The sequence below is a fragment of the Schistocerca nitens genome, chromosome 2 (genome assembly GCF_023898315.1).
Source record: "Schistocerca nitens isolate TAMUIC-IGC-003100 chromosome 2, iqSchNite1.1, whole genome shotgun sequence".
Taxonomy (NCBI): domain Eukaryota; kingdom Metazoa; phylum Arthropoda; class Insecta; order Orthoptera; family Acrididae; genus Schistocerca; species Schistocerca nitens.
The window spans coordinates 969,456,222-969,471,892 of NC_064615.1; the positions used below are offsets into that span (position 1 = coordinate 969,456,222).

At 39.9% G+C, this 15,671-nt stretch overlaps 1 protein-coding gene across 1 annotated transcript in view; it reads right to left on the reverse strand.

The window, feature by feature from the left end:
- LOC126237296 (cullin-associated NEDD8-dissociated protein 1) overlaps nt 1-15,671 on the reverse strand; it is a 165,061-nt gene that overhangs the window by 48,750 nt on the left and 100,640 nt on the right. The gene's annotated exons all lie outside the window — the stretch shown is intronic.

Sequence of the window (15,671 nt, forward strand, 5' to 3'; positions counted from 1 at the left end):
TATATTAAGTAGGCTTGTTTTCACAAAGAAGTTTTGTACTTAGGACGATACAATCTTCAGCTGATACTTTATAAGGATCACTGTAAATGACTGATTAACAAAAACTTTCTGCTCATGCCTGATGGGACAAATGAGATGTGAAGTGTGTGTAGTAAACTGACTGGCTGTCTGGATGCAAGTGGAACTGCGCCACTGCTTAAATTTCAGAGCTCAGAAGCACTCTACTTCAGTGAGATTATGAATCTTCCTAACGCCAGGACCATACAAGCAGTTTTGCGTTGCTTGGAGGCAGAATCTGTGTTACTCGACTGCTATCTCAGCGAACGATGTAGTAGCACTGAATTAGAATAATTTGTAGTAGCACTGAATTAGAGTAGTTTTCTGTGGTATCCACAATGGCCTTATTTTCCTTACATTTTTGTAGGGAGGGTGGGAGGAGGGACACAAGTGTTCATGAAGCAGCACCAACTTTTCACATCAATTATTTTATGTTAATAGCTTGAAAAATTTTGTTAATTACTATGGTTTGTCGAGACAAACACACTCACCACTACTACATGCTATCCACTAGAATCCATGTGACAAATGAAACAGTTTTATAACTGAAGTATAATAATAATAATTCCTAACTTATCCATTATTCAAAGATATTCTTACACATTACATGTAAAGATGAACAAGTTGTGTGGTTGTCCTAAACACTAAACAGAAACACACTACATATAGTTGTCAGTATGGTAAATAACAATTCTTTTAAATACAATGAACAACATTTGAATTCTTTCCTGTGGATGAACAATCAGAAACATTGAGTGAATTTTTGAATTATACTGGAAAGTTTATGCTTTTATCTCTGTTTACTATTTTATCCCAGGATTTCATTACAGTCTTCTTCCCCTGTTATATTCTGTATTCACTGATTTGGTAGTTGAATCACATCATTTTTTGTTGGTAAAATTAATTGTTCACGCAATCTTTCTCTGTTTACATTCGTCTGTAAAGAATTCATGTTAGTATTTTGCAGCTGTGGCTTATTAAACTGATAGTTCGGTAATTTTCACATCTGTCAACACCTGCTTTCTTTGGGAGTTTATTAAAAAAACAAAGGAGCATGCATGTAACATCAGCAACCAGTAATTCCAACAACAGACTGAAGACTATATTAAATGTAGCGAAACAAGAGGCAGGGTGACCAGCCACAGAACAGGATAACATCACTAATGAACTGAATGGAAGGGCTATAAATGACTAGTCAGTCACTGGTAGCAAATAATACTGAATACTCACTTCTGAAATGTAGTACAATGCACAGGGACGAAGAGATCAAGAGAAAAATCACAACAGTATGTAGGAAAAGTAACTCTCGTAAAATTCAGTCACATGAATGTATCACCAACTTCTCCTATCAAAATTAACAGCTCATCTGGTTTTGATGGTGTTTCCAATTGAGTATTGAAGATTTGCTCCCATATATAATAAGCCCAGTCTTATCTGAAATGAAGTGTGTCACTAACTGATGGCACTTTCCCAAAGAGACTGAAATATGCCATTGTTAATACACTCTGTACTGACCTGTGTCACTGCTGACATCTCTTTCCAACGTTTTGAGATGATGATGTCCAAACAGTATCTCAGCTTAGAAACAGTAATATCCTCAGCACATCAGTTTGGGTTTCAAAAGAGTTGCTCTACTGAGAATGGCACTTACATGTTCACTCATCAGATTTTACAAGCATTAAATAACAAAATAGTGCTGGTTAGTATTTTCTGTGACTTACATAAGGCATTTGAATGTGTGAATCACAGTATTCTCCTCGATAAATTGAAGTTTTATGGGATTGATGGTATAGTCAATTAATGGATGTCATATCTAACCAAAAGAATACAGAAAGATGTACTTAGTAACTCAACCAATATAGTCCCGGGACATAATTGTGACTGGAGAGAAGTACTTATGGGGTTCCCAAACACTCAATCTTAGGTCCACCACTGTTGTTCATGTATGTAAATGATCTTCTGTCCAATATACAACAAGCAGAATTAGTTCTTTTTTCGTATGACACTGGTACTTTAATAAATCCAATCACACATACATAAACAGAAGTAATGGTAAGAACGTTTTAAAAGTATCCAAGATTTGTTTTCCGCGAATGGTCTTATCCTCAATTTTAAAAACACACGACATACTCGTTCCCCACGTATAGGAGTACTACATCAATGATACGTGTTGCATAGCGTAAGGAAATAATAAATAGGGTGGAAACTTCAAAATTCCTAGGTGTTCATATTGAAGAGAATTAGAACTGGATAACCTATGTTTTGGAACTCCTAAAACAACTTAGTTCAGCCACATTTGTACTTAGAATCATTGCGAATTTTAATAAGAGAAAAATCAGTATTTTGCATATTTGTATTCAATAATGTCATATGTAATAATGTTCTGGGATAGTTCATCTTTATTAAAGAAATTCTCCTTTGCTCATAAACGTGCTATAAGAATAATATGTGGTGCTCACCCACGATCATCTTTTAGACATCTTTTGAAGGGGCGACAATGCCACAACAAAAAGTTCTGATCACGTACGAAGTGATATAAAATGTCTGCCTAACAGCAAAGTAAAATATGAAAAACTGAGGAAGTTTCTCTTCAACATCATAATCTGTAGAAGAATTTCTGTTATTGTAATGTGTAAAAAGTGATAGGTAGGAACCACTAATTCACATCTGTATACCTTTTTTTCTCAAAAATACTTAGAAATGTTCAGCACCTAACCAGATGTACAAATTAATTTGCAATGTGAATGTAAAATGACTTGCTCCACATCTTACTATTTATTGTGCAAAATGATCAATGAAACTTTAAGCTGACTGGCTAAGTAACTAACTATGGAAAATCCAGGATGGAATAATGACAATATTATGAAAATGATAGATTTCTACTCACCATATAGTGGATATGTGGAGTTGCAGAAAGGAACAGCAAAAAACAGCTAAACTGGTAAGCTTTGGCCAAAAGACCTACAGTGCATGCACACACGCATGCACCCAAGCACATACCTACCATCTCTGGCTATCGAGGCCAGACAGAGCAACAGCAGCAATCTGGTTGGTGTGGGGTAAGGAAGAGTCTGGGGCGGTGAGGGGAGGGATAGCACAGTATGAGTGGCAGACAGTGAAATTCTGTCTGTGGGAGCCTACAGGAACATGGTGGGGAGATGATAGGACAGCTAGATACAGATGGGTGGTTGGATGGAGGGAGGGAGGGAGGGGGAAGGGAGTGGAAAACAGGAGAATTAAAAAGACTGTGGGTGTGTTGGTGGAATAGAAGACTGTGTAGTGCTGGAGTGCAAACAGAGAAGGGGATAGATGGGGGAAAGACAGTGACTGACAACAGCTGAGGCCAGGGGGCTTACAGGAATGTAGGATATAATGCAGGAAGAGTTCACAACTCTGCAATTCACAATTCAGAAAAGCTGGTGCTGGTAGCAAGGACTGACTCCTCTTCCTGCATCACTCTTGCATATTTTATATTTTCATGTGTTATTTTCTGTATCTTCCTATGTCACATGAAATTGTACCATGTCCTACCAGTCTCTCCCCCCCCCCCCCCTCCTCAACTCTTCATCCTCTTTTATTCCAGTACACACATATTAACATCACCTAATCTAGTCACATTTGCAGGCCCCTTCTTCATACATATCCGCACGCCAACCTAGAACCAACATTAGTCTTTTTATGTATTTTTATCTTTGGTCTCAGGTCCCATCGTGTTTCACATTGATTCAAATTTGTTTTTGCCTTTCACTATCGGCCCTACTCTATCAGGTTTCATCTTGTTTCTCCATAACTCATCTATTCCATCCTTTTTCTGATATTCCCCATGTATTTTTGCTAATTTTTTGTATGTTATTTACATATTTTAACACATTTTTATCCTCCACCCTGGATCCTTACTCCTTCCATCAGCACCAATAAAAAAAATGTCCTTATCCCTAGCCAGAACAAAGTCCTACATACTGTTCCTGCATTGTTGCCTGGCTTATGGAATCCCCCCAAATGGTCTTCCAATTAAATTACCCATCTCTAGTTGCAACTCCTCCTCCTGCAATGACCTCAACTTGTTCTAGTTCTGCCAGCCGTAGCTTTCACCAACCTAGTCCTGCAAAACCATGTAAATCAGGTCCAAATCTCCAGTTCTCCTTTCAACATCTCATCTCCATCCATAAAATTCTCCTGCTCTGCAATCCCGAATTCCTGTACACTATCTCTCACACAAACTCTTGCCCTCCAGGATCTAGGGCAGCATGCACAACACAACCTCAGAAAGCTATCCAATCTGTTCAACCTCTTACTGCCACCTTGGACCACTATCCACCATCTCTACAACAGCCTCTAAACCTCCCCCATGTCCCCTCATAACTGACAAACACCACCTCACAGACCTTGGTCTCTCATAACTGACAAGCATTCTCTCACAGACCTGTTACATTTACCTAACACTCAAAAACTCCCTTACACCACTATACAGAATCCAGAACCTAAACAAATCTGAAACAAAGTCATGAACCTTTCCTCCAAAAGCCTTATTCCCACAGGAGCATCAGTCCTTTCCAAAGGCCTTACCTTCCACTCCACTCCCAAACTCAATCTGCTGGACTTTTTAAAGATCTTCTCTCCTTCTCCCAGTCCCTACAATGGAAACACTTTCGCCACCAACCTACCAATCAGACTCAATCCGAATCCAATAATGAACCCTTCCTGACTCAGTTCAATCCTCCAGCCAACTGTGATCCACCCCAACTGCCCCCAAATCACCTCATTAACTTTCCCGAATTTCTTAACGTCAAACCTTACCTCAACATCATTCCCCAAATCCCTAAACATGCAAGCAAACCCTACATCCACAGAAAGAACTGCAATCCACCACCTAAAAACGGATCCCAACCTTATAATTATACTCGCTGACAAAGACTCCACCACTATGGTTTTGAACAAGAAGGATTTAACTGATGAAAGGACTCCGCCAGCTGTCAGATTCTTCCATCTACAAATCCTGCTGTAGTGGCCCCATTCCAGAAATGGGACAGGATCTCCAGCCTCTCCTCAAATCCTTAGCCCCATTCCAGAAGCTCTCCCACAAACATCGCTCTCTCCTCGTCCCCAACACTCCTTGCACTCCTACCTTCTACATGCTTCCTAAAGTCTATAAACCCAACCACCGAGGATGCCCCACTGTGCCCAGATACTGTGCCCCCACTGAGGCAAGCTGCATAATAATGTACACCTAAGTACGTTTTTCTAACAATGGATAAAATGACTACTCAGAAAAGTACTCGATAGTGTATGAAACTAGGAAATAAACAACACCCAAAATTAATGACAATGTCCAAGAGGAGTCATCCTGAATTGTTACCGCAATAGCCGCATATAAAATGTCATTTAATAATGTAAACCTAAGCATACCACCAAAGAACACGCTGTCCACAATCAGAACAAAATAAAGTTAAAGATGCATAGCCTCAGTTGCAGATATGGGGGGGGGATTACTTTCTTCCTCTGTAAGTTGGTGTCTACAGTAGCAAGACCTTCACGTAGCAGCCTTTCCACTTCTTTTATTGTAAATGTCTTGTTTTATTTTGAATGTAAGCCTCGACATCACTCCAAACCAATTCAATTGAGTTAAAATGGCAGTGATGAGGCGCTAGCCTAATTGCCATATGACCCTGTTCCCTTGTAAATTCATCTACAACATATGCACATGCCACAGGCTTATTTTGTTCCACAACTGAATATAACAGCAGCTTTGTCATACTCATGTCTGCAGCAAAGCCTCTCACCTACAAACCACTGCACAATAGTTTCTTTGTGTTCGCTAATTGTTGGAGGTTTTTCTAAAATCACAGAATTGTAAGGTGCATTATCCATTACAAACACAGTCAGAACACTAAATTGGAGCAACCAATTTTTAAATCATGGAGAAATCATGGGTTGTCCACATCCCCATGATAATCACAGGTTTTTATCAATTGAAAAACTAAAAGTTCTTTGTGCACAAAACTGTTTGAAGAACGTGGATGGGCCACAATTAATCAGGCTCCTCTTCCTGTTGGCTGATGACCACTGCTATTCTGAGTGTCACCTGTCTAACAATTATCAACTGATTCTCCGGCATCAACCCAGCTTTCGTGTAACCAATAACAGAATGTATAGCCTTCCCTACAATTTTATGTAAGAAAGTACTATGAGCCTCAACGATGTGAGCTTTTTTGATAACAGAATTCAGCTGCCTAACTTTATAAAGCAGAAGCCCATACTTTTTAACGCCATTTTAAGACGCGTTTTCTCCCTTTAGAAAGTTCACATTATTTTAAAGAATTTAGAAACTCTGCTATTGTGGGGCATTCTTTTCTGCTACAATATCCTTAAACGTGCAGACAAATTGCATCAGTCTGGAATGAATCAATATCTGTAACTGGACAATGCTGTAGTTTTTCTTTCCAGGAGAGCTTAAAAACACACTGCTTTCTCCATAAGGGCTTTGTTCCACTCTGTTTACTTCAGTATCTTGCGAGTCTTGAAGTAGTATCCCTTCCCTTACAACAGTTCATTGACCGAGTCCTAGAGTTTTCAAGATAAACTCTAAAACTTTTATCAACAGGGATTGACATGTCCGTGAACAGAAACAAATACTTTTTCTTGCTCATAAATCTCCCATGTCCTCTGTAGCAATTCCAAAGTCTGACTATTTGAGGGCACTCCACAGTGCAATGGATTGTCACTTGGGGAATGACATCATTTCGGTGACATTCTTTAATAAACAAAATCTGTAGTCAAGGCAGTAACACAAAGCATCACAACACATAAGCAATAAATCACGCACCAACATACAATGTTTACATAGAAGCTGGCAATGTTGTGGCACTGACACTAGAATGGGCTTATGTTGTGGTGCTGTAATTGGTTCAGAAGACAGTGTGTCTCGCATTCCTCCTTTGTTTGTCAGTTATACTTCCAATTTTACAGCACTTGTGGAGTAACCTTTCAACTTTAAGCAGCCCAGGTATAGAGGAATCCTTCCTGACCACCCAGAAACCCAAAACCTTCACCTGGTTCTACTTCACTGATGACACCTTCGAGATCCACATTCCTTCAGAACCTCAACAGCTTCTCCTCTATCACCTTCACCTGGTCCTCCTCAACTGAACAAGCCACTTTCCGCAGCGTTCATCTCCACCTCAAAGATGGCTACATCAGTACCTCCATCCATATCAAACATACCAACCACCAGCAATACCTCCACTTTGACATATCCCACCCATTCAGTCCCATTCTGCACCAAGAAGTCCCTTCCAACAGCCTAACCACCCATGGTCACCGCATTTGTAGTGATAAGCTGTTGCTCTCAAAATATACCAAGGATCTCACTAAGGCCTTCACAAACTGAAATTACCCTCCGACCCTCGTACAGAGGCAGATCTGTGCATTACCTCTCCAGTCACCCAGCATCTCCCAAAGTGCCATTGTCTGGCCAAAAAGGAGTATTTCCCTCGTGACTCAGTACCAGCCACTATTGAAGCAACTAAATCACATTCTCTGCTAGGGTTCCCACTACCTCATGTCGTGCCCTGCAATGAAGAACGTCCTACCCACTGTCCTTCCCACCCCTCCCACAGTGGTATTCTGTCACCCACCAAACCTACGTAGTATCACAATATCCTCATCCATCCTTACTCTACCGATGCTCCCAACTCCTTGTCTTATGGTACACATCCCTTCAATAGAACTAGATGCAAGACTTGGCCCATACATCCTCCAACCACTACCAGTTCCAGTCCGTTCACAAGCCTTACATACCTCACCAAAGGCAGGGCTACCTGTCAAAGCAATCATGTGACCTACCCGCTAAGCTGCAATCACTCTGCTGAATTCTATGTGGGCATTACAACCAACATGCTAGAGCTCACAAATAATGCGTTTCAACTATGGGTTTAAAGGTGGTGGCTCCACTGAACACTCATGTTCATAGCACTCAATATTTTTGCAGTTGGTAGCCTTGGTGATTCCTAACAGCAACTGTCAGAGATACATATAAACATAACGATGATATGGTGCCTGTAAAACATTAAAATGGCGTGGAAGTTTTGAAATCCAAAGCAGTCAGGGACTACAATGCCACCAAGTCATTTATTGATGTATCCGATCAGATGAGCTCATACTCAACGACACTTTGGCATACGGTTAAATGGTACGGAAAGATGGTTTTTGAAATCCTTTTTGAAACATCCATTGTAAATGCTCAGTGCTGTAAAACTTGGAAAACAATGGATCCAAGTCTCGCATACAAATAATTCCTTACAGAGAGCTCCTGACTCTACTACTATTGCATGCCATAGATCCACAACCACAAGCAACACAACAACCGTTCCACGAAGATAACAGCCATCACCTTGTGACAGTAGAGGGACTAAAGCAGAACAATCAAAGATGATATTCAGGCTATTATAAGTACCTGCAAAGAACAGAAGAAAGAAAGGATGCTGCTAAGAAAGTGAATAAGGTGTGCACTAAAAGCAATAAATGTGACATTTTATGTACGAGTGTTTTAGTGACATTCACAATGCTGTGTTGAAGAAGTAGAATATTCTAAGATCTTTATTCATGAACATTATTGTCAGAAAAAGTAAAAAAAAATTGCAAATAATGCAGTATTATAAGCAGCTAATACAGGGTGTGGCAGAGTTTATAGTAGGATATTAAAAACACACCATCAGGCAGCAACTGTAATTTATTTATTACCTCTTATGTCAATTAGTAGTTAAAAGTATGCCATTTACTAACGTGTAAGTCATTGTCCATTGCGCGAATTACTTTTTGAATACGACTCCTGTCAAATGATGCCCCCTCTGCACAACAAATTCATCTAGGCAGCATTGGAAGCTTTCCATAACTTGGTGTAACATATTCCCTGGGACATTGCCGAAGGCAGTTCTGATGAGATCCTTCAACTCAGGAATGGTGGCACAACGTATTCGGAACACTTCTTGCTTCAGGTAGCCTCAAAGGAAAAAAGTCTGCACATGGAAGGTCAGGTGAGTGAGGTGGCCACGAAATGTCACAAAACGGAAGATTACTCTACCGGGAAATGTCTGACACAAGAAATCAATGCAAATTCTGAGCGTGTGCTAGGTCGCTCCATCTTGTTGAAAACATTGTTGTTCCAAATCCACCATACCTAACTGGGGAAGAACGAAGTCTTGCAGTATCTTTACGCAGCATTCACTGGTGACAGTTACAGTCACACCGCTGTCATCCTCAAAGTAGTAATGGCCAATAATCCCAAAGGAAGCAACTCCACACCACACTGTGACACAAGAAACTGTGCAAGGGCTTGATTTGCAGTTCATGCGGGTTTACAGCACTCCAATAACGCATATTCTGTTTAGTCACTGAACCACGTAATTCAAAATGAGCTTCATCTGACATCAATATGTTGTGCAACATTTGTGGATTTTGGCAAAAGAGATCATGCACGGTTAAGCAGAATGTTTTGCGTGAAACCCAATTACAAAGCCTAATTTCCTGAAAAATCTGCAGCTTATATGGATGAAAATGGAGATCATCTTGCAATATTCTCCTGAATGAGTGATCAGACATATGCACAGTTTGCACATGACGACAAACAGATCTTTATGAGCTACACAATATTGCAGCACAAACATTTTCCATGGCTTCTGGTGTCCGCACAGCACTTTCACTTCATCCTGGCTTGCCATTGCAAACATAACCTGTTGTTCGAAATGCCCATACCCACCGTCCATCTGGAAATTTCCTATGACGTGCGAAGTTGAAATGTTGCCAAAATAGATGCTGGTTAGCAATAACAGAGTCGTTATTCTTGAAATAACTTTCAACAGCAAAGGCATGATGCTGTGCACTCCACCGGTCCGTATCAATGTCACACTCAAAATGGCAGCTCATTAGTACACGAATGCGGCACACATTCCTGCAGTACATCATTGTACTAAACAAGTCAAATTACACTATGAACGTTGCCACACCCTTTACAACCAAATAAATTAAGTTTTTGAATCAGTTTTGGACGACAAATTTTTTATACATATTGTGGTTTTAAATCATGTGAGCAACATGTGGCTCGTGGCCACAGATTATAATTGTACTAAAATTATGTTGTTGGGCCATGTGAGCCATATATGGCACACGCCTTTTATCAGTCCAGATCAGTCAAATTGACGTTTTATCAAGTAACTTAACTCTACATGTTCAAAAGAAGACATCTGAAGCAAAAAATCAATTTGGCTTCAGAAGTAATATTCGTGATATCAATGTGGCATAGCAACGCATGGTCCAAATTTAATCATGGCAGTCAATGTGTTAACTATGTATCACTACTACTTGTTTAAAAGGGATCTGCCATGGTGCAGATTAATGTGATGTGTGTCATCTCCAAGTTGTAAACTGGACAATTCAAGAATGCTCTAGAACATTTGTAAAAGCTCAAGACTATTGTGTACAACTTCAAACATTTTCTCCTGAAAAATTACATGGCTGTGAAAGACACAGACACTGTACTGGTGACAACCACAAGGTGATGGGATTTTTTCAAAACTCTTATCTCCACAGCCACAGCAGCATAACCACTACAGTGCACAGCAGGGGAACCAAAGATAGCATAAAAACCAGTGATTGGTGGTGAGTGGTCAACTAAACCAAAAAAAGTTTTATAATATATATGACGATGACTTTACATCTTCTACTGACGAATAAATTTTCAAGTTTTCCTTTTTTAAGGCAAATATATTAACTTTAACAATGTCATTTTTTCGTCCACAATGGACTGGCTCTGGGAACAACTGTACTAAAAACCCTTTATGCAAACTATCAAGGTGCAATTGCGATGAGTTTGTTCTGTGAGTGTGTGTTTCATATGACAGAATATGGCAACATTATCCAGAGTTTGAATTATTTTTGCTGTTGGTAGTAAGCACACCATAAACTTCACACTGATAATTTAAGAGCAACTGCATGGTGAAGTACTCAGTATAGTAACCTAACAGTAAGCAGAAATGGTACACAGTCTAATGTGATAAGCTTTGAGAGCATTTTTCAAATCCTCAACAACATTTACCAAATTAACTGCAGTGGGGGTATCAGTGGGTGAACCAACAAAGAAACTGAAAACGTTATAGCATACAATGTATCATGCATTAGCTTCCAGACAGATTGGGCTACAGCAGCATTAGTAATGAGGAAGAATTCTGTTTACAAATTCTCTCCTTTCCCACGACATAAACATTCCAGAAAGTTTTACCTATGAGTACATCATTTTAATGGCTTACCAAACCATCATTTAATAATTCTCCAAAAGGCATTTGACAATACAGCAAGCTTACGATTACCCAAGTTAGTATGGATACAGGACTAGATATATAACTGAAAACATAAACAATCCAAAATAACAATGTTTTTTTACAAGAAACTACTACTTACTGTGTTTAGGAACCATGCGACCTGTCATATTTGAATGCCCACTGTATAATCCATGTGAGAAAGTGCAAAGTATTTACAAAATTACACAAACACATTATATACCTTAACACCTCCGCACACTTTTTCAGAAACAACTGTTCGTGGCCCCCCTTTTCTTTCCTGTCACTGGTTCTCCTTTCCTGGAGCACCAAAACATCAGTACAGTCCAACAAATTTTGTCCTGCATAAGAATTTTACACTCTTTAGTACATTTATGCACACAATAAATTCCTCAACCACCTCATTTTCGCTCTTTTCCTCTACTGAATACATTTTCTTCACAAATCCTGCATCACTTAGCTACTCAAATCACAATTAATAAGCATCACTATTTAACCACTCACAGATGTTTTCATCATCTAATGATTCCTTTTCAATTGTTAGAGCAACATGTTTTCATTTGTGTGTCATCTTTCTAGCACATATACACTGGAGAGACAAAGAGACTGGTACACCTGCCTTAGAAGTAGTGCTGGAGGGAACTGACACCATGAATCCTACAGTGCTATCCATAAGAGTACGAGGGGGTGGAGATCTCTTCTGAACAGCAAGTTGAAAGGCATCCCAGATATGCTCAATAACGTTCATATCTGGGGAGTTTGGTGACCAGCGTAAGTGATTAAACTCAGAAGAGTGTTCCTGAAGCAACTCTGCAACAATTCTGGACATGTGGGGTGTCGCATTGTCCTGCTGCAACTGCCCAAGTCCGTTGGAATGCACAATGGACACGAATGGATGCAAGTGATTAGACAGGATGCTTATGAACATGTCGCTGTCAGAATCGTATCTAAACGTACCAGGAGTCCCATTATCATTCCAACTGCACACATCCCACACCATTATAGAGCCTCCACCAGCTTGAAAAGTCCCCTGCTGACATGCAGGGTATATGAATTCATGAGGTTGTCTCCATACCTAACACGTCCATACGCTCAATACAATTTGAAACAAGACTCGCCTGACCAGGCAGCATGTTTCCAAACATCAAAAGTCCAATGTCTGTGTTGATGGGCCCAGACAAGGTGTAAAGCTTTGTGTCCTGCAGTCATCAAGGATACACGAGTGGGCCTTTGGTTCTGAAAGCCCTTATCGATGATGTTTCGTTGATTGGTTCGCATGCTGACACTTGTCGATAGCCCAGCACTGAAATCTGCAGCAATTTGCTGAAGGGTTGCGCTTTTGTTATGTTGAACAATTCTCCTCAGTCATTGTTGGTCCCATTCTTACAGGATCTTTTTCCAGCCGCAGCAACATTTGAGATTTGATGTCTTACAAGATTCATGATATTCACAGTACACTCGTGAAATTGTCATATGGGAAAATCCCCACTTCATCACTACCTCGGATATGCTGTGTCCTATTGCTCGTTTGGTGACAATAACACCATCCTCAAACTCACTTAGATCTTGTTGCGCCAGACACTTACTGCCTTATACAGGTGTTGGTGACTGCAGCACTGTATTCTGCCTGTTTAAATATCTCTGTATTTGAGTATGCATACCTATACCAGTTTCCTTGGCACTTCAGTGCACAAACCATTTCTGTCTTCAGAAAAAAAAGTGAAATAGGTTAACATACACTGTCAATGATCCATTTTAGAAACTATGGTATTACTGAACTCTGTCTGCTGCTGGTAAACTATGAACAATGCATTCATTTTGGCAGTATTCAACAGTATGCCTTCATTTTGTATCAACAGAAGCTAAGAATTCTGAAAGAAACTCTCCCACAACAAAACCTGAATAATTTTGAGTTTGAAATTATTGACTTTTCGCACCAGGGAAAAGGCTTGGCTACCATACAGTCAGGTAATCAGCTGTAGACATGTTGCAAGGATAGAACCCTCATATTTACCTAAAAATGAAATGGGAACAATGGAAAAACATTTCAGTTATGTCTGACAGAGGGATTGGGGCCTGCATTGACTTCTGGTAGTAAAATATGAATCACATGAATAACAACTTATTCTAACAAAAGTATGTGTTCTCATACTAACAGAATACTTGAGACATCATTTTAGAATTTTTCTTTTTCTTTTAAGGGGGGAAAAAAAATTACCGAAATATGCCCAGATAAACTGCAACCAGATAATCAAGAGCTTCATGCACATGCAGGATCTGCAGTGGAACATCACTTAATGAGCACCTCCATTAATGTGCTATACGCATAATAAGCAAAACAAACTGTAAAGGAATGACTCATTTAACGAGCAATGTTTCGCATAACGAGTAACGAAGATTTAGTATGATGTCACCATCAGTTTGTGCACAGGGGGAAAACATTTAACATCATCAACACCTTTCATTGTCGCAACAGCATATGAACAATGTCTTTAGTACGTACTGCAGTCTGGGTTTAGCAGCATCTTAATGCAGCTTGTGGTCACATAGTTTTCCAAAGATAAAGCTGCAAGAAAATAACCGTAAGAGAAAGAAAATGACCTTAGAAGGGAATTGTAAAATCACTGAAAAACACAAACGTGGTGTGAGCGTTGTTGATTTAGCACGCACATACAATCTGTCTATAACTATTTGCACTATTCTCAAGGACAAGGACAAGATTATGGAGATGGATGCTTCAAAGGGAGTGACAGGAGCATCTAAACAGTGGTTTCGTATTCTGGACGATGTCAGAAGCTTGCTCCTTATATGGATAAATAAAAAGCAATTTCAAGTCGACACTATTAATGAGGACATAATTTGTGAGAAGGCAAGAAGGATTTTTGCCGACCTTGTTAGGAAGACACCAGGATCATCAGCATCTGAAAAACTGTTTAAGGGAAGCCATGGGTGGTTCGAGGAGTTCAAGAGAAGGAGCAGCATCCACAGTGTTGTGAGGCATGGCAAATCAGCCAGCTCTAACACAAACACAGCAGAGAACTTCATCACCAATTTCAAGATGCTCATAGATTCTGAGGGTTATCTGCCACAACAGGTTTGTAATTGTGACGAGACAGGTCTATTGTGGAAAAAGATGCTGAAGTTTATATTTATAACAGCAGAGGAGAATGCGCTGACCAGTCACAAGCCAATGAAAGACTGTCTCACACTGTTTTCTGTGTCAAGGAAAGCGGTGATTTGAAAATTAAACCACTGCTTGTTTCCCATTCAGAAACTCCACAAGCCTTCAAGAAGAGTTACATCCAGAAGAGCAGGTTAAACGTGATGTGGAAGTCCAACAGCCAGGCTTGGGTGACGTGATCTTTTTTGCAATTGGATCAATGAAGTATTTGGCTCTTCTGTGAAAAAATATTCGCTTGAGATGAATCTGCCACTCCATGTCTTGCTTGTTATGGCCAACACTCCTGCCCATTCTCCAGGCCTACAAGACCATCTCCTTTAAGAATTTCAATTCATCAAGATCCAATTTCTGCCTCGCAACACCACTTCGTTATTCCAGTCTACGGACCAGCAGATTATTTCTAATTTTAAGAAGCTACCTATCTCACTCTGCGTCAAGATGATCGAAGAGGCACGGGAAGGGGTTACCAAGAGAACTCTCACTTCCGCATTGGCCAGAGTGCACTGTCAAATGTGACTGAGGCATCTGAGTCAGTATCTGTGGAGCCTGTAGTCAACGAGATTGTCTTTGCCAAGAGCATAGGGCTAGTATTGGATAACAATGATATCGATGAGCTTGTGGAAGATCACAGCCAAGAAATTACCACCGAAGAGCTTATGGAGTTGCAGTGTGTTTTCACAGCAGGAAGCTGTGGAGAAGAGTTCTTCAGAGGAGGATGAGGAGGAGGTTACAGCACAGCAGCAATCTTCTGTATCTACAAGAGAAATGCTCAAAAGCATGGGAATTGGTTGCATGGTACATCGAAAATCATCACCCCAATAAAGCAGTGGCTACACATGCTAAAAGTTTGTTTGACAATAATGCTGTGTCGCAATATCACCAAGTGTTGAAGTGCCCGTAGGGACAAGTGACTATAGATAGCTTCCTAGTAAAAAATTATTTGTTACGTATCATGAATAATAATGTAAATAATATTGTATGTATAATTTTCTTTGAATAAATGGCATGAATAAGATAATGATGAATAATTATTGTATTGTATTTTACATTAATTTAACAAGTGTTTCGCACTACAAGTAAGATTCTGGAACGAATTATGCTTG